Here is a 6,416-nt window from a genome sequence, read left to right on the forward strand (position 1 = left end):
TATTTTGTTGTTTTAGGGCATTGCTCGTGTCTGTCTGATGCAAGAGAATTCATCTCTATGTCTGTGTTCCAGCCAGAAAGAAGGACGAAGAGGATAAAAAAGGATTTTTCCCCTTGAAGAAATGACCTGGAAGTTACAGACATCACTTCTCTTCATACCCCATTGTCAAGAACTCAGAGTTATGGCTGCACAAGAGAGACTGGAAAATTTGATGTTTATTTTGAGAAGACCTATGTCCAGCTAAAAATTATGGGATTTATTACTATGGTGAAAAGGATAATGCATATGGGAACAACTGGCAACTGCTGCCACAGTCCAGCCTTTGTTACCCGAGCATCTGCATGTACCCATCTTCCCAACCATCCCAACACCAGAGGGGACAATGCTACTGCCCATTGTCGTTACTGAATCCAACTCAGAGTTCAGAATTGCTGGGTAATGCACTGTCCTCTCTGTTGGGTCTAGATGTGGTTCATGCTCGGGCAGGGACTTAAAAAGTACATTGCACCGCTAGGTATTATTCAAAGGACACAAAAATAGTGATTCGAAGGGGCACATGCACCCCAGTGTTTATAGCAGCAATGTCCACTACAGCCAAACTTTAGAAAAATCCCAGATACCCATTGAGAGATGAATGGATAAAGAAGATGTGGTGTGTACACACACACACACACACACACACACACAAACACACACACACACACACACAATGGAATATTACTCAGCCATCAAAAGGATGAACTCTTGCCATTTGCAACGATGTAAATGGAGATAGAGGGCATTATGCAAAGCTAAGTAACTCAGTCAGAGAAAGACAAATACCATATGGTTTTATTCCTGTGTGGAATTTAAGAAACAAAACAGATAAACAGAGGGGAAGGAAAGGAAAAATAAGATAAGGTGAAAACAGAGAAGGATGCAAACCATAAGAGACTCTTAGCCCTAAGGAACAAACTGAGGGTTGCTGGACGAGAGATGGGGGGATGGGGTGACTGGGTGATGGGCATTAAGGAGGGCACGTGATGGAATGAGCACTGGGTGTTATGTGCAACTGAAGAATCACTAAATTCTACCTCTGAAACTAATAATACACGATATGTTAACTAAGTTAAATTTAAATAAAACTTCTGTAAAGGAAGGTCCATTATCAACCTTTCACATAGGCAATATACCACGATGAAGTAGGATGAGGAAAACAAAACAAAAAAAATCCCATTTGGATAGAGGAGAAGGTCAGACACCCAATGGCTGCTGCTCCGTGACCATGACTATACCCCACCCCCTATCCGGCAGCCCCTGATTCTCACTCTTGGAGGAACTCTTCATTTCTTCATCCTCAATGTCTCCTGGTGTTACCTTTTTGGATGTTCTTCTCTGTCCTTTATCCTTCTTGGCCACATCCAAGGTGGGCCTTGCAGAACACATTCTCCTGGAGGATGAGAAAGCTCTTGGAGCTCACTTCTGGCTAGTATGTGTCAAGTTGATTCCCTGGCAAACATCCCCAACCAACTCTTTTGTTTATTTATTTTTAGTATTTAAAAGAATTTATTTAAATTCAATTTGTCAACATCTAGTAGTCCATCATTAATTTTTGATGCAGCTCTCTTGTTTAGAAGTAGATTTTCATTCTAAGTGGTGTAAGGTGGTATCTCAATGTGGTTTTAATTTGAATCTCCCTGATGGCTAGTGATGATGAACATTTTTTCATGTGTCTGATAGCCATTTGTATGTCTTCAATTGGAGAAGTGTCTGTTCATATCTTCTGACCACTTTTTGATATGATTGTCTGTTTTGTATGTGTTGAGTTATATATCCTGGATATCAACCTTTTGTCTGTACTGTCATTTGCAAATATCTTCTCCCATTCCGTGGGTTGCCTCTTTGTTTTGTTGACTGTTTCCTTTGCTGTGCAAAAGCTTTTGATTTCAAAACCTGAAAATTCTTGTGTTACTTTTTAAATTTTTCTTTTAAAGGTGCCTTGCTTATTGCTCTATCCCCTCAATGGAGTGGGCACTAACAGGTGCATCTAACACAGAGACTTGGGTGGAAAAGACATCTCCATTAACATCTTTTTAAAAGAAGGTGTTGATAAAACTTTGGGACCATGATATTATTTCCTGCTAAGTCTGGTAGTACACAGAGCTCTCATCCTTAATAGCTTTATTGTGGAGGTATAAAAGAAATTGACCTTTTCCATCCTGAAAAGTCCCAAATGGCCAGACTCCTGGTCAAGTTAGATTGTAAACCACAGGCAGAGAGGGCTTCAGGGCTGCATTTCCTTCCATTTTTGTAACACACTGGCTAGCTTTATCTTGGATTTCTATCCATTCATTAGGATTTCGCTGAAATCCACAAGAAGCAGAAACACAGACCAAGATTCTTTCTATATTACGTATGTATTTCCCCTAGTGCTACAGGCTCAGTGAACACATGGCCTGTCTTGCAAAGTAGAGCATTACTATTCTTCCAAGTATATAATCACTGCATAACAAGAATTACTAATTTTCTAACCTGTGCTATCTGAGTCAGCCATTCCTATCGCCCAGCCAGTAGTCTAAAGCCACGTAGATGTTTGCTCCTGATACATTCAGCCCTCTACTTTCAGGTATCCAAATTAGGTGGATCTCTGTTTAACAGAAGTCATGGCTTTCACAAGATAAATGTTTATTTCTCATAGAAAACACTAGAGGTGGCGGTCCAGCCCTATGCGGAGGAGGTTCTGCTCCATGAAATCCTTAGGTACTCAAGATTTTCCTGTCTTTTCCTTCACCAACCCTTAGGGCATCGTCCTTGTCCCCTGTCACTACAGAAGCTACACAACAGAGAGGGATCTTGTCCTGGTTTGCTTGGGACTTTCTGGTGGCACTGAAGGTCCCATGTCCCAGGAAAACTGGTAGGGTTGTTTGCACTACTGTATTTCCATGACAACTGGATGTATCTCAGTTCCATTCTGATGCTTACCAGCCCAAGTCAGCATCAGAGCTCCTAACTTAAGAGCTCATTCTTCCCCAAGACCACCCCCACTTTAGGCAGGTGGTGTTCCCAGGCCATCCCGAGTTTCTGACCAATTGCTTACCAATCCAGGAGGTTCCTATAACACCTTGTGGGTGGGATAATTGGCTCTCATGATCCACAGAACTCAAAGCTCTCAAAGTGAAATACTTATGATGGCACTTTTCTCCTGAAGGGAACACACAGGAGGAAGTAGGAGGATCCTGAATGCAGGGCTTCCAGGCCCTTTCCCTGTGGAGTCAGGGTGTACTACCACTCCCCACATCATGGTGGACGCCATGAGGAGGCTCCTCTGGGCTTAGAGTCCAGGGTATTTAATTGGGTTTAATTTACGTAAGCACCATTGATTGAGTTATTGGCCACAGGATTAAACTCAATATCCAGATCTCCCTTCCCTTCCCCAGAGGGTAAGTGGCTGAAAGTCTCAGCTCTAGTGACTAGGTCTCTCCCCCCCCCCCCCCCCCTATCCTGAATGATCTAGGGCTTACCTAGCTTCACTTATCTTGCATCAAAGAGCAGCTCTCTGGGGCGCCTGGGTGGCTCAGTCCATTGAGTGACTGCCTTCAGCTCAGGTCCTGATCCCGGACTTCCAGGATCGAGTCCCGCATCGGGCTCCCAGCTCCTTGGGGGATTCTGCTTCTCCCTCTGACCTTTTCTTCTCTCATGCTCTCTCTCAATAAATTCTCTCTCAAGTAAATAAATAAAATAAAATCTTAAAAAAAAAAAAAAAAAAAAAGAGCCGCTCTCTATCGCTTGGGACATCCCCAGGGTTTTGGAAGCTCTGTGCTTAGACAGAGCCAGGCAAGTTATTTATTACATCACAGCAAACCCACTGCTGCCATGTATATATTTTGGTCAGCAGGAAGGTGAGAAGCATCAAGGAGTCAGGCTGGGGGACACGATCAGAAAACTGTATGTATTACCTCTTTTCACAATCCTTTGACCAGAACTTCAATCCTGATCATTCTGACTGTGAGGCAGGCTGGGAAATAGGGTCTGTATGGCCTGTATGGCCTGTATTCTGAAGCTATGTGCCTGCCTAGAAATCAGAGGTTTAATTACTATAGGAAAGAAGAAAGATAGATATTGAGGTATATTTACTAGTCTGAACCACAGGTTTTTTTTGGTTAAGATTTTATTTAATTATTAGAGAGCGTGCCCAAGAGGGGGTGGGGAGTGGCAAGGGGTAGAGGGAGAGGAAGAGGCCGACTCCGTGCTGAGCAGGGATCCCAATGTGGGGCTCCATTCCAGGATCCTGGGATCATGACTTGAGCCCAAGGCAGACGCTTAATTGACTGAACCACCCAGGTGCCCCTAAACCACATATCTTTCTTTGATAATGTATTAAGCCTACACAGTTTCTTTGATGTCCTGCCTTAGCTCTAGCCAACAAGATTGGTGTGCAGTATTTTCATTGCTTCTCAGTTCTAAATATTTTATAATTTCCCTTGTGACAATATGATCTCTCACCACTATGTTGATCAAAACTCTGTATGTTTTTCACAAAAAGTAGAATCCTATTGTGTATATGTTATCTTGCAAATTTCTTTTTAAATTGTAATAATGTCTTATAAAAATTTCTCCATGTAAGTGCATGCGACTTGGGGCACACCCTGAATTATTTTATTAAGATAAATTCGATGCATGGGATTGCTCCTTCAAAGACATGGTCTTTAAAAAATGAATGACTTGGCTGACGGTCAGACCAAGTCCTTTCCCTCGAGAACAGAGAGAAACTTGAAAATGTCCAGCAGCCGGCACAATAAAGCAGAAGGAACTCCAGGAGTGGATCCTGACTCTCATTTCCTGCCCAGGACGGACAGTGGAAAAATGACGAAATCCGGCTGTGCCTCTCTTTCACAACCAGAATTTTAAATTCTAAAATTCTTTTGCTCTGTCTAGCTCCAACTGGGCTGAAATTCTGTGGAAAGGATGTCCTTCTCCTGAGGAACGAATCACCCCTGCTAACATCTGTGCCTCACCCAGGACGCCGGGCTCGACAAATACTCTTTTTAGCCAAGTGTGTTGTCTTAGCTGGAAGCTGGAGAACCATCAAGTCTCTCCTTTGCTGATGTGCAGCTCAGCTGGGTCCTTATCCCTCTTGTCTCTGCCCAAATGCTTTTATGACTTCCCTTCCAAAGCTGGCAGCACCGGGGCCACCCATCTATCCCAGTTAGGGTTATTGGTCCTTTGGAAGGAGAAATGTAGCCAAAATAACAATTGAACTTCTATACTCCTGATCCCATTTGAGCCTCGCACCACCCCGTGAGCTAAGAAGGATTATTGTTTCCCTTTGGTCGATGAGTGCACTGAGGGATAAAAAAGCCTAGGGAAATTTTGTTGGCTTATGCAGTCAGAAAGAGGCCTTCCCTGACTGCTTTTGCTGTGGAACCTGTGCATTCTGTCACTATCTATATTACTCTATTTGAACATTCCGGATCGCAGTGTGATTTTGGTCTTCTTTACTTGTTTCCTTATTGTGGTAGACAGTCTCCGAGATGGCGCCCAGGGATCCTCACCTCCCAGTATTTCTGTCATTGCGTATCTCCTCCCACTCTGAATCATGCTGGGTTGTGCACCTACTGGAGTCTAGCAGAAATGACATAGGACTTTTCAAGGTCAAATAGGGGATAGCTTTGCCCTGCTTTGGGAAGACATCTGCCTTGTGATAGGGATTCCAAAGCATCCCATGGAGAGGCCACATGCAGAGTGATGGGGGCCTCCTACTCACAGCCAGTGTCAGCTTGCCAGCCACATAAACAGGCCATCTTGGAAATGGATCCATCGACCCAGTCCAGATTCCCAGAAGGCCTTCCAGCAGAATTGCCCTGTCAAGTGGCTCCTGATTTCCTGACCCCTCGTGTCCCCCTTTGAAATATTGGAATTGAAGTGTGAGATATAATGGATGTTTAATGTCATTGGAAGCAAGGGATGGGTAATTTGTTATGGGGCAATAGATAGGGAAGACACTATTTGTCTATTTCTCCTGGTAGGACTAGACACTCTGCGAGGGCAGGGCTCATGTCTCTCTGATTCACTTGCCCTCACACCTGGAACAATGCCAAGCACATAACAGCAACTTCATATTTAGTGGATAAACGAAACCCTGAAAGTGGTGGCAAGAGGATTAAAATCTTTATGCTCTAGTCTCACCTTCTCGCCCTTTCCCATGATGCTTCTCTGTTGATTCTCCCTCCTCATCGAGGTTGAGCCACACAGCCCTACATGGCGGGGTGGGTGGGCTTTTTCCTGTTGCCTACGCAGCAATTCATAGTTAATTAAACCTTTGCATAAACAGTAGAAGGAAGGATGTAAAAGTAATGAGCTGACAGCCCAGTGTGTATTATGTGGGGCTGAGAAGAGAAGTTAATTTAGAGAAGAATTATGCACAGGCGGAAGAGAAG

The 6,416-nt window shown here is 43.7% G+C and overlaps 1 long non-coding RNA gene across 2 annotated transcripts in view; it reads left to right on the forward strand.

The window, feature by feature from the left end:
• LOC132022758 (uncharacterized) overlaps window positions 1-1,659 on the forward strand; it is a 103,112-nt gene extending 101,453 nt beyond the window's left edge. For both annotated transcript variants that reach the window (XR_009405697.1, XR_009405698.1), the window contains exon 5: window positions 17-1,659. This is a non-coding gene — a long non-coding RNA (uncharacterized LOC132022758). The remainder of the gene's footprint in view (window positions 1-16) is intronic.
• Window positions 1,660-6,416: the final 4,757 nt, after the last annotated feature.

The sequence above is a fragment of the Mustela nigripes genome, chromosome 7 (assembly GCF_022355385.1).
Source record: "Mustela nigripes isolate SB6536 chromosome 7, MUSNIG.SB6536, whole genome shotgun sequence".
Classification (NCBI taxonomy): domain Eukaryota; kingdom Metazoa; phylum Chordata; class Mammalia; order Carnivora; family Mustelidae; genus Mustela; species Mustela nigripes.